The 13,396-nt window shown below is 40.8% G+C and overlaps 1 non-coding gene across 1 annotated transcript; it reads left to right on the forward strand.

Annotated features, from left to right (window-relative positions):
- Positions 1-11,931: 11,931 nt before the first annotated feature.
- On the forward strand, positions 11,932-12,038 carry LOC141721929 (small nucleolar RNA R71). Its single transcript, XR_012574969.1, has one exon. It is a non-coding gene; the product is annotated as a small nucleolar RNA R71 (small nucleolar RNA).
- The last annotated feature ends 1,358 nt before the right edge of the window (positions 12,039-13,396 follow it).

Consider the following 13,396-nt stretch of genomic DNA (forward strand, 5'->3'; position numbering starts at 1 on the left):
GGAACCCTTCCCAGAGACTGACTCAGGGAAAAGTTGCAGGAATTCTAGAGTTAGATACAGCAACTGCTATAGCTGCCCAACTTAAGGTTTTGACAATGAAGGTGGGCACTTTGGCTAATTATGGAGTTAATCAAATCTCTAGTGTCTGTGAGCTTTGTGCTGGTGCCCATGGGACTGATCAGTACACAATTTCTAATGAATCAGCTCAGTTCGTGAGCAACTACCAGCGATCACAGCAACCTGTGACAGCCACCTATCATCCAAATAACAGCAATCATCCTAATTTCAGTTGGAGCAATGCTCAGAATGCGGTTCAACAGCCTTATCAGCAGTATCCAGCTAAGCAGTACAACCTCCTGGTTTTCAACAACCGCAGTATGCACCAAAACAACAACTCCAGCTGCAACAAACTAATGAAAAATCTGAATTAGAGGAGTTGAAGCTCATGTGCAAGAGTCAAGTTGTTTCTATCAAGACCTTGGAAAATTAAATTGGGAAAATTGCCAATGTCTTGCTAAATTGCCAGCCTGGTACACTACCTAATGACACTGAAGTGCCAGGAAAGAAGGAAGCTAAGGAGCAGTTAAAGGCAATCACTTTGAGGTCTGGAAAGGTTGCTAATCCTGAACAAACTCAAGAGTTGACTGAAAAAGCTGGAGCTGAGAAAGAAGTAGAGTATCAGGATGAAGAAGTGGAATCAAGGAAGGCTACTATTGAGCACACTCCTCCTGAGGGTAATACAGGGGAGAAACGGATCTATCCTCCACCGCCTTTTCCTAAGAGACTGCAGAAGAAAAAGCTAGATAAGCAATTCGAGAAGTTTCTGGAGGTGTTCAAGAAACTTCATATCAACATACCATCGTTGAGGCTCTCGAGAAGATGCCTAGTTATGCAAAGTTTATGAAAGGTATTCTCTCTCGGAAGGTGAAGCTAGACGATTTAGAGACTGTCGCTCTTACGGAAGAATGCAGTGCTCTGCTGCAGCAGAAGTTGCCTCTGAAGCTTAAAGATCCAGGATGCTTCACTATTCCATGTACTATTGGAAAAGTGTCTTTTGACAAATGCTTATGTGACTTGGGAGCCAGCATCAATTTGATGCCTTTGTCAATCTTCAAGCAATTGGACTTACATGATCCCAAACCAACTTACATGACCTTGCAATTGGCCGACCGTTCTATTACATATCCGAGAGGTATTGTGGATGATGTCTTGGTCAAGGTGGATAAACTCATCTTCCCTGCTGATTTCGTCATTCTTGACTTCGAGGAGGATAAGAAGATTCCCATAATCTTGGGAAAGCCTTTCTTGGCAACTGGCCGAACCTTGATTGATGTACAAAAGGGTGAGCTTACAATGCGAGTGTTGGACCAGGATGTGACTTTCAATGTGTTCAATGCTATGAAATTTCCTACTGATAATGAGGAGTGCTTAAAAGTCGAGTTGGCCGACTCGGTGGTCACATCGGAACTTGATCAAATGCTAAGGTCTGATGCCTTAGAAAAAGCCTTGTTGGGAAATTCAGACAGCGAAGATGATGAAGGTGATGAGCAACCGCAGTATTTAAATGCTTCTCCCTGGAACAGGAAGATCGATATGCCTTTTGAATCTCTTGAAATGGAAGAATTGAACAAAGCTCCTAAACGCCTCAAGCCTTCTATTGTGGAAGCTCCTACTCTTGAGCTTAAGCCTTTATTTGAACATTTGAGGTATGCATTTTTTGGTGATGCATCTACTCTGCCTGTTATTATCGCATCTGACCTTTCAGGTAGCGATGAGGAAAAGCTTTTGAGAATTCTAAGAGAGTTCAAATCGGCAATTGGATGGACTATAGTAGATAACAAAGGAATCAGCCCTTCTTATTGCATGCATACAATTCTGCTAGAAGAAGGTAGTAAACCTATAGTCGAGCAGCAAAGAAGACTTAATCCAATTATGAAGGAAGTAGTAAAGAAGGAAATTATAAAGTGGCTAGATGTAGGGATCATTTATCCCATCTCTAACAGTTCATGGGTAAGCTTGGTTCAATGTGTACCAAAGAAAGGTGGTATTACTGTGGTAGCAAATGAAAAGAATGAGCTTATTCCTACACAAACAGTCACGGGGTGGAGAGTCTGTATGGACTACAGGAAGTTAAACAAGGCCAATAGGAAGGATCATTTTCCCTCACCCTTCATTGATCAGATGCTTGACAGATTGGCTGGTCATGAGTACTATTGTCCTCTGGATGGTTATTCAGGTTATAATCAGATTTGTATCGCTCCAGAAGATCAAGAGAAAACTACCTTCACTTGTCCATTCGGTACATTCGCATTTAGACGAGTTTCTTTTCGTCTGTGTGGTGCACCAGCCACATTTCAACGATGTATGATGGCCATCTTTTCTGACATGATTGGCCAGAATGTGGAAGTGTTCATGGACGACTTCTCAGTCTTTGGAGATTCTTTGATGAATGCTTGCAAAATCTCGGACATGTTCTCAAGAGGTACATTGAAACCAATTTAGTTCTCAATTGGGAGAAATGTCACTTTATGGTGCATCAAGGCATAATTCTCGGGCACAAGGTTTCTAGTAAGGGTCTTGATGTGGATAAAGCCAAGGTGGGGGTCATTGAGAATCTTCCCCCACCTATTTCTGTCAAGGGAATTCGCAGTTTTCTTGGTCACGCGGGTTTCTACAGGCGTTTCATCAAGGACTTCTCGAAAATCTCAAAGCCATTGTGTAGTGTACTAGAGAAAGATGTTCCTTTTAAATTTGATGATAAGTGCCTTGCAGCATTTGAGACATTGAAGAAGATTCTAATCATGGCACCTATCATAACCACACCTGATTGGAATGAGCCTTTTGAGATGATGTGCGATGCAAGTGATTATGTAGTTGGAGCAGTTCTTGGGCAGAGGAAGAACAATATATTTCATGTGGTCTACTATGCTAGTAAGACCCTCAACGGTGCCCAACTGAATTATACTACTACAGAGAAAGAACTTTTGGCTATTGTCTACGGTTTTGAAAAATTTCGATCTTATCTACTTGGGACTAAGGTGACAGTGTTCATTGATCACGCTACAATTCGATATATCGTCTCGAAGAAGGACTCAAAGCCTAGATTAATTTGACGGGTTCTTTTGCTCCAAGAATTTGAACTAGAGATCAAGGACAGAAAAGGAACTGAAAATCAAGTTGCTGATCATCTCTCGCGTTTAGAGAATCCTAATGCTACTTCATTGGATAAGACATTGATAAATGAGTCTTTTCCTGAAGAGCAGCTGTTTGGAGTGGAAGAAGAAGATCCTTGGTTTGCAGACATTGTGAACTACCTTGTGAGTAACATCATGCATCCCGACTTATTTTATGCACAAAGGAAGAATTTTCTACATGAAGTGAAGTTGTATATGTGGGATGAGCCGTTTCTTTTTCGCCAGGGAGCTGACCAAATCGTCAGGAGATGTATTCCTTACGGCGAAACGGGGGGGATCTTACGAGATTTCCACTCAACGACTTATGGAGGACATTATGGTGGAGAAAAGACAGCAGCTCGTGTTCTTCAAGCAGGTTTCTTTTGGCCAACATTGTTTAAAGATGCGCATCAGTTCGTTTTGAAATATGATTGATATCAACATGTGGGTAATTTGACAAAAAAGGATGAGATGCCTCTTAATGTGCTTCTCGAGGTTGAGGTCTTCGATGTTTGGGGAATTGACTTTATGGGGCCATTTGTCTCATCTTGCAACAATCAGTATATCTTGTTGGCAGTTGATTACGTGTCAAAATGGGTTGAAGTTAAGGCATTGCCAACGAACGATGTGAAAGTCATGCTTAATTTTCTCCATAAGCAGATATTCACAAGGTTTGGGACTCCAAGAGTCATAATCAGTGATGAGGGGTCGCATTTTGCAACCTAAGTGATCATGATATAATGGCAATGCAACTATATGCAACATACTAACATGACAACAAATAAACAAAATAAGTAACTACATGATAAATATGCAAACTATATAAAATAAACTATCATGAATATGCATGTAAATGAACTCACACACAAATATTCCTTAACTACCACCCCCAAACTCAAAAATTTCACTATCCTCAGTGAAGGTAATAGTAAGGAATCAAGGTATACCTACTCGGAATCAGAATGATCATCACACTCCGCGGCTGGAGTGTCAGGAGGCGGGTACACAGAATCCTCTCCAAAAACTGGCCACTAAATGTCAACCCCGTGGCTCGAAAAACTGTACCCAATGCCAGAGTAAGATCCTGCGTAAACCTGCTCTGGATGTCATACATCGCATCCATCCGCCTCGACAAATGCATATACTGCGTCGAGCCTAAACCAGCACTATTCTCTGCCTCCTGCTACTGCTGTTGCGAAGAACTGGCCTCACCCATCTGATATCTCCATGTTGCATTGCGTGCCTGAGTCAAACCACCAGCATATATCTGATCGGCTGGCTGGCCCTCCAGCAAATGTTCATTGGTGTACCGAAGTCCCTTCTCATCATCCTTCCCACCAAACCACTCATGCATCACTGCGATCGTAGAACTGTCGATGGGGGCACTCGGTAACTGAAGTTGCTCATATGCGGGCCAATGAATTCCTACCGAACACAAAACTTGGTCACATCTGAGGCATGGGGATAGACCCCGTAGTGTTTCCATGCAAAAACCTCAAAATACCCTGATAAATAATGGAACCAAGATCCACATAATATCCCTGCAAAATCCCCTATAACAACTTTACACGATCCACAGTCACATCATGCACATGAGAAGAAGGCATGATATTCGCACAAATAAAAGCATTACACGCACGAGCAAACCTGTTCATGCATGAGGCAGGGAAATTGAGGTACTTGTTCAATCCCCTCTTGAAACCTCCAATGTATATCTGGGACACACAGCGTAGCCACAATCAAATACAAATCAAAATTATCCCCAGTCTTATTAACCCACTCCTCCTGAGTAGAATGTCTCTCCGGCTGGTCGATCACCCCGCGAATAGCCTCAGGAGTGTAGTCCACTATCAACCCACGCACCACCGAATACCTATTCTTCTCAGCTTTTGCGTTAGCATAGAAATCATGAACAATACTCATAGGCATAGCAGCAGGTGCCTCACAAAACAAAACCCATCCCATCTCAAAGATCATCTCGAGAAGCTTACCATCCTTAACCGAAGGTAGAAAACCCCTATCTTTCGCTATTGTCTTCAATAACAGCCTTGTGTACTCCGCTTCAGCCTCCGGAGTAACAAATCATGGCCTCGTACCCCTAACACTCGAAGAATCAATAGTAGCGGGGTTAGTGTTGCTGCTAACTTGAGTCTGTGCTGTTAAGTGGCATTTATGACACTTATTTATGCTCTAATTAGCTTTGAGTTGGTGTATTTGTACTCAAGTTATTTGTGTTTTAATGTGTTTTCAAGTGTTTTTGCATTTCAGGCTTTACTTCGTGAATCAGGTGAATTAGCATTGTTTTGATGCTAATATGGTGTTTAGGATGTGCTGGAATAAAAGCTTGGAAGATTGGCTCGAAGCTGCAAGGAATAAAGAAGAAGAAAAAATAAAGTTTTGGCAGAAGGCAGGCGCGCCCGCGCTGGTGTTGCGCGCGGCCACGCCGGGGGAACAGAAAGTCAGCGCGCCCGCGATGGTGAAGCGCGCGGCCGCGCTGGGTCGGGATAAACAAATCCTGATTCTTTTGCAATTCGAATTCTGGACTCCTGGGATGCATGGACTGCTATATAAACTTAACTTAGGTCATTTTTCAAGAAAAAAGAATGGAGAGATTCAGAGTTTTCAAGACATCAAGGAAGGAGAAGATGGCAAGAGACCTTTTTAGCACAATTCAACAAAGGCGAAGACGGTCTAGTTTATTCTTATAAATCTTTATTTTGAGTTGTAATTTGGATGCTTGTTTCTTGTTTTGCTGAACCTATATTCTTGATTGTACTTGGTTTTGTTTATTCATATAAAGACTACGTTTGCTATATCATGTTTTCATTGGAACCCACGTTGGTGATGAGTTCGATTATGGGCTAATCGTTATCGTGGGTTCTAGCGGATTTATTAATGGATTTCTTTAGTTAAATTGTTTGATGCCTTAGTGTGTGGTGATTTATTTATAAGGTAGTGTGTTAATTCTTAATGAAGCGAAAGTGAATTTAAGGATTTAAAACTTGCCATGCTAGCATAGGTTCATGTATTTTTATGCATGATTCGTAGGTAATTTTACCCATCTTACTTTCCATGTGTAATCAAGATAGGTAACTTATGCTTAAACCGTTACATTGTCAAATTCTACAGACATATAGGGTCTCAATATAATTGGTGCTTATTCAGCTTCTATCAGTTTCGTGTTGTCTGATTAGTGTCATCACCATTGCATGCGAAGGTTGAGAATAATAAGTCTATTGAATGAAGTACTTAATGAAGTTAGAATCCCATGTATTTCATATATATTAACTCAGTCTATCTTATTCTCGTAGTTATAATAGTTAGCGTAATTCTTAGTTATAAACATTCTCAATTTGTTATCGTCTTAGCATTGAATAATAACCATGCATTGTTGCTTAGGTGTGTAATTTAGATAGTTAACCAATACAGTCTCTGTGGGATCGAATCTGATTTATATCTTATACTACTTGCGAACTTGTATACTTCCGTGTAATATTAGCGCGTGTTTAGCGACTAACACGTGCTCTCTTTGGTGCCATTAGATTTGATAAATTGAGAAAAGAGAGGTGTGTAGAGAGATTTAGGTTTTGAGAATATGTAAAGTGATGGAGATTATTGTATGGAGGTGTATGTATATATATAAGTAGAATTAGGTTTAGAATAGAAGTGGGATATGATTATGGGTTAGTGGGGATAATGGGTAGTGTTTAGAATTGATTAGGAGAAGGAATTAGGGTAGTGGAAGGAGGAATATTCGGCTGGGGTATTGTAATTGTTTGAAATTTTTGGATTTTCTCTTCTTCTTTTTTCTCAATGGGATCAGCGCGGCTGCCCCGGGAGCGCGGACGTGCCGTGTTTCTGTTCTTTCAGTGCGGCCTCCCCGCTTCCCATTGCGGGCGCGCCGTATTTCTAGAAAATGCCCTGTTTTTCTGATTTTTTTGTCTTTTCTTCTGGTTTTTTCTTCCTTCTATATTCTACTAATATACATAAGCTTGGTTTGCCTCCCAAGAAGCGCTTGGTTTATGTCGCTAGGTTGACGTAAAATTCCGAGATCAAGTTGATAATAAAATGGCACTAACCACCTCACGGTTTACCATATCTCCATAGTAATGCTTCAGACGCTGCCAATTTACCTTGAATGCTTGGCCTAGATCATTCTCAAAAATTCCACCTCTCTATGTGGAAACAATTTTAACAACAAACGGCCCTGACCACCTTGACTTCAACTTTCTAGGAAAAAGACGGAGATGAGAGTTGAACAAAAGAACTTGTTGCCCCTACATAAATGATTTGAGCACTAGACCCCTATCATGCCACCTCTTGACTTTCTCCTTATACATTTTGTTGTTCTCATACGCTTGAAGTCGAAACTCATCAAGTTCATTCAATTGAAGCATCATTTCCTTACCAGCTGCATCCATATCGAAGTTCAATTTCTTCAAAGCCCTATATGCCTTGTGCTCTAGCTCCAAAGGAAAATGACATCCTTTACCATAAATCAATTGAAACAGTGACATGCCTAGCGGAGTCTTGAATGTTGTTCGATAAGCCCAAACAACTTCATCTAGCTTTAAAGACCAATCCTTTCTTGACGGACATACAACTTTCTCCAGAATTTGTTTGATCTCTCTGTTAGATACCTCATCTTGACCATTAGTCTGAGGATGGTAGGCTATAGCAATGCGATGATTCATATTATATCTCCGCATCATAGTAATGAACTTGTGATTGCAGAAATGCGATTCCTCATCACTGATTATGACTCTTGGAGTCCCAAATCTTGTGAATATCTGCTTATGAAGAAAATTAAGCACTACATTCACAATATTTGTCGGCAAAACTTTAACTTCCTCCCATTTTGAGACATAATCTACTGCCAACAAGATATACTGATTGTTGCACGATGAGACAAATGGCCCTATAAAGTCAATTCCCCAAACATCGAAGACTTCAACCTCGAGAAGTACATTAAAAGGCATCTCATCCCTCTTGGACAAATTACTAACACGCTGGCAATGATCACACTTCAAAACGAAATGATGTGCATCCTTAAACAATATAGGCCAGAAGAATCCTGCTTGACGGATGTGAGATGCTGTCTTTTCTCCACCATAGTGGCCTCCATAAACAGTAAAATGGCAGTCTCGCAAGCTACCCTCCGTCTCACTGTACGGAATACATCTCCTGATTATTTGGTCAGCTCCTTGCTGAAACAAAAATGGTTGATCCCACAAGTACCACTTCACCTCATGAAGAAACTTCTTCTTTTGAGCAGAAGATAAGTTCGGGGGCATAATGTTGCTCACAAGTTAGTTCACAACGTCTGCGAACCATGGTTCTTCTTCTTGCACCCCAAAAAACTGCTCATCAGGAAAAGACTCGTTTATCAATGTCTTATCATGTGAAGCTATACTTAGATCTTCTAACTGAGAGAGATGGTTTGCAACTTGATTCTCAGTATATTTCCTATCATTATTCTCCAACTCAAACTCCTGAAGTAAAAGAACCCATCGAATAAATCTAGGCTTCGAGTCCTTCTTCGAGACGAGATAGCAAATCGCAGCGTGATCAGTGAAAACTGTCACCTTCGTCCCAAGCAAATAGGATCGAAACTTCTTAAATCCATAGATAATGGCCAATAGCTCTTTCTCAGTTTTAGTGTAGTTCAGTTGAGCAGCATTTAGGGTCTTACCAGCATAATAGACCACATGAAATATATTGTTCTTCCTTTTCCCAAGAACTGCTCCAACTGCATAGTCACTCGCATCGCATATTATTTCAAAAGGCTCATTCCAATCAGGTGCAGTTATGACAGGTGCCGTGATCATGCTCTTTTTTAAGCTCTCGAAAGTAGCTAGGCAGTCGTCATCAAACTTGAAAGGGAGATCTTTCTCTAATAGATTGCACAACGGCTTCAAAATTTTAGAGAAGTCCTTGATGAACCGCAGAGAAACCCGCATGACCCAAAAAACTGCGGATTTCCTTAACAGAAATTGGTAGAGGAAGGTTTTCAATGACCCCCACCTTGGCTTTGTCCACCTCAAGACCTTTACTAGATACCTTGTGCCCAAGAATGATGCCATGTTGCACCATAAATGACATTTCTCCCAGTTGAGAACCAGATTGGTCTCAACATACATTTTGAGAACTGCGCCAAGATTTTGCAAGCACTCGCCGAAAGAATCCCCGAACATAGAAAAATCATCCATGAATACCTCCATATTTTGACCAATCATGTCCGAGAAGATGGCCATCATACTTCTCTGAAATGTGGTTGGTGCACCACATAACCCAAAAGAAACTCTTTATAAGGCAAAAGTACCAAACGGACATGTGAAGGTAGTCTTTTCCTGATCTTCAGGAGCGATGCAAATCTAATTATAACCCGAATAGCCATCCAGAAGATAATAGCATTCATGCCAAACCAACCTATCAAGCATCTGATCAATAAAAGAAAGAGGGAAGTGATCCTTCCTCGTGGCCTTGTTCAGCTTTCTGTAATCCATGCAAACCCTCCACCCCATGATTGTTCGAGTAGGAATGAGCTCATTCTTTTCATTAGCAACCACTGTGATGCCCCCATTTCTTCGGTACACACTGAACTGAGCTCACCCAAGAACTGTCAAAAATAGGATAAATGATGCCCGCATCTAGCCACTTAAGAATTTCCTTCTTCACAACCTCTTTCATGATCGGATTTAGCCTTCTCTGTTGCTCAACCGTCGGCTTGCTTCCTTCCTCTAGCAGAATTTTATGCATGCAATAAGAAGGGTTGATTCCCTTGATATCTGCTATAGTCCATCCAATTTCCGGCTTGAACTCTCTCAGAATTTTCAAGAGCTTTTCCTCATCACTACCTGAAAGGTCAGATGCAATAATAACAGGCAAAGTAGATGCATCACCTAAAAACGCATACCTCAAGTGTTCAGGAAAAGGTTTAAGCTCGAGTGTAAGAGCTTCCTCAATAGATGGCTTGTGACGCTTTGGAGAATTTTTTAGCTCTTCCAATCCAAGAGATTCAAAAGGTATATCCAGTCTTCGTTTCCAAGAAGAAGCGTTCAAATACTGCATCTGCTCATCACCTTCATCATCTTCACTATCTGAATTCCCCATCAAGGCTTTCTTTAAGGCATCAGACCTTAGCAATTGATCAAGTTCTCAAGTAACCACAGAATCAACCAATTCAACCTTTAAGCACTCCTCTTTATCAGTAGGGAATTTCATTGCATTGAAAACATTAAAGGTCACATCCTGATCCAGTACTTGCATAGTGAGCTCACCCTTCTGTACATCAATCAAGGTTCGGCCAGTAGCTAAGAATGGTCTTCCCAAGATTATGGGAATCTTCTTATCCTCCTCGAAATCAAAAATTACAAAGTCAGCAGGAAAGATGAGTTTGTCCACCTTGACCAAGACATCCTCTATAATGCCTCGTGGATATGTAATAGAACGATCGGCCAACTGCAAGGACATATATGTAGGCTTTGGATCAGGTAAATCCAACTTCTTGAAGACAGACAAAGACATCAGATTTATGCTAGCTTCCAATTTACATAAACACTTGTCGAATGACAAGTTTCCGATGGTGCAAGGAATAGTGAAGGTTCCCGGATCTTTAAGCTTCGGAGGCAACTTCTGTTGTAGCACAGCACTGCATTCCTCCGTAAGAGCAACGGTCTCTAAGTCATCAAGCTTCACTTTCCTAGAGAGAATACTTTTCATAAACTTCGCATAGCTAGGCATCTGTTCAAGAGCTTCAGCGAAAGGTATGTTGATATGAAGTTTCTTGAACACCTCCAGAAACTTAGCAAATTGCTTTTCCAAGTTTTGCTTCTGCAGCCTTTAAGGAAAATGAGTTGGAGGATAGACATGTTTCTCCCCTGTATTACCCTCAGGAGGAGTGTGTTCCATAGTTTTCTTCCTTGGTTCCACTTCTGGTTCCTTCTGCACATCTTCTTCAGCCACAACTTCATCTTCTAAAACTTGAGATTTTTTGGGGCTTGCAACCTTCCCAAACCTCAATGTAATTGCCTTAACCTGCTCCTTAGCTTCCTTCTTGCCTGGAAATTTTGTGTCACTAGGGAGTGTACCAGGTTGTCGACTCAGAGTTTTGATGAAAACTACTTGACTCTTGGACATGAGCCTCAACTCCTCCAATTCATATTTTTCGTTAGATTGACTTGTATTTCCATGTGGAAGTTGCTAAAGTTGGAGTTGTTGTCTTGGTGCATATTACGGTTGTTAAAAACCAGGAGGGTTATATTGCTTTGTCGTATGCTGCTGATAAGGTTGTTGCACCACATTCTGATTGTTGCTCCTGCTGAAGCTAGGATGATTGCGGTTGTTGGGATGACAGGTGGCTGGAACTGGTTGCTGCGACATCTGAAAGTTGCTCACAAACTGAGTTGATTCACTAGATATAGCACATTGCTTTGTCTCATGTGCACCAGCACAAAGCTCACAGACACTAGTGATCTGATTAACTCCAAAATAAATAAAAGAATCCACCTTCATTGTTAAAGCCTTAAGTTGAGCAGCTATAGCAGTAGCTGTATCCACCTCCAGAACTCCCGCTACCTTTTGTTTAAGGTAGTCTCTGAGTTGGGTTCTGGTATTCATTAGCAGCCATCATTCAATCAACTCATAAGCTTCATCGTAGCTTTTAGCCCATAAGGCTCCACCTGATGCTGCATCAAGCATGGATCTAGACTGTGCTCCCAAACCATTATAAAAGCAGTTGATAATCATCCGGTCAGGCATCCCATAATGAGGACACTTCCTAAGCATCTCCTTATAGCGCTCCCAAGCTTCACACAAAGATTTCCCTGATTGCTGCGCAAATTGAGTGAGAGCATTCCTGATTGCAGCTGTCTTTGCCATAGGGAAGAATTTAGTAAGAAACTTCTAAGCAAGATCTTCCCAAGTAGTAATAAAGCCTGGTGGTATAGAATGCAACCAACACTTAGCTTAATCCCTCAGAGAGAATGGGAAAAGCCTCAGCTTTATAGCATCTTCAGAAATATTGTTGAATTTGAATGTGTCACAGATCTCGATGAAATCTCTGATGTGCATGTTGGGATCTTCTGTTGGAGAACCCCCAAATTGGACTGAGTTCTGCACCATCTGAATCGTGCTAGATTTGATTTCAAAAGTATTAGCCGTGATGGCTGGTCTAATAATGCTGGACTGAATATCATTGATCTTCGGCTGAGAGTAATCCATCAAATCCTTCGGATTCGCTACTGGTTCTCCCATTGCAATAATAACTTCTTTTTCAACTTTCTCAACTTCTCTAAAAACTTCTTCTACTTCAACTTCTTCCTCCGCTTTATCCAGTGTTCTTTTGCGAGATCGAGAACGCGTTAACATAAACGCTCTCTAGAGTACCTGAAACACAACCAAGCAAACAAGTAATGTAATAACCCCAAATTTTGGAATGTTTGAAACCCTTATGAATAGTGCTTTTTGCTGATTATGCTGAATAAGAAAACTTTTCATACCACACTATGTAGGGGTTCTTTTATTGATCTTCTGAGATATTATTAGTACTCTATGTGGTATATAAGTGTATGTAAAGATCGTCAGAATCCAAATTTGAACACTTTGATTTTTCCCAAAAATCTACCAGATACAGAAAGAACTGAGTATAAGGTAACAAAATAAAAAGGATTTAAATTCAAGGATTATAAGAGAGGATCATAAAAGGAATATAATGTATTGAGAAAGGTTAAGGAAACCCAAGTAATAAGATCCCGGGTATGATCCCTCAAACGATAAACGAAAACGAAAGTTAAGCGAACCGTATAACAGATCAGCGGTCATTAGGCAAGTAATTAGAAGCTAATCAAAGAGGTTAGTGGGGATGATGTCATCAAACCAATAAGAAGAGGACAAAGGTGGGAGGGTGACATTACTTGGTGACATAAGCATGACCAAAGCAAATGTGTTGTTGGTTGAATTAGAACCACACAAAAGTTACCATGGTAAAAGGTAATAAAACAAAACAAAACAAATCAAAATCAACCAACCAACAAATCATTTCACCAAAACACAAAGTTATTTCACCATTCTTCATCTTTGCTCTCGGCTTTCAAGGAAAATGCAAGGAAGAAAAATCCAAAGTCCAAGCTCCACTCAAGCATAAATTCCATGGTTTGTTTTATGGATTCTACATTTCATAACTTAGCTTGGGTATGATTTTAAGCTCTTGATTCAAATGGATT

Source organism: Apium graveolens, chromosome 4 (genome assembly GCF_009905375.1).
Source record: "Apium graveolens cultivar Ventura chromosome 4, ASM990537v1, whole genome shotgun sequence".
NCBI classification, from domain to species: domain Eukaryota; kingdom Viridiplantae; phylum Streptophyta; class Magnoliopsida; order Apiales; family Apiaceae; genus Apium; species Apium graveolens.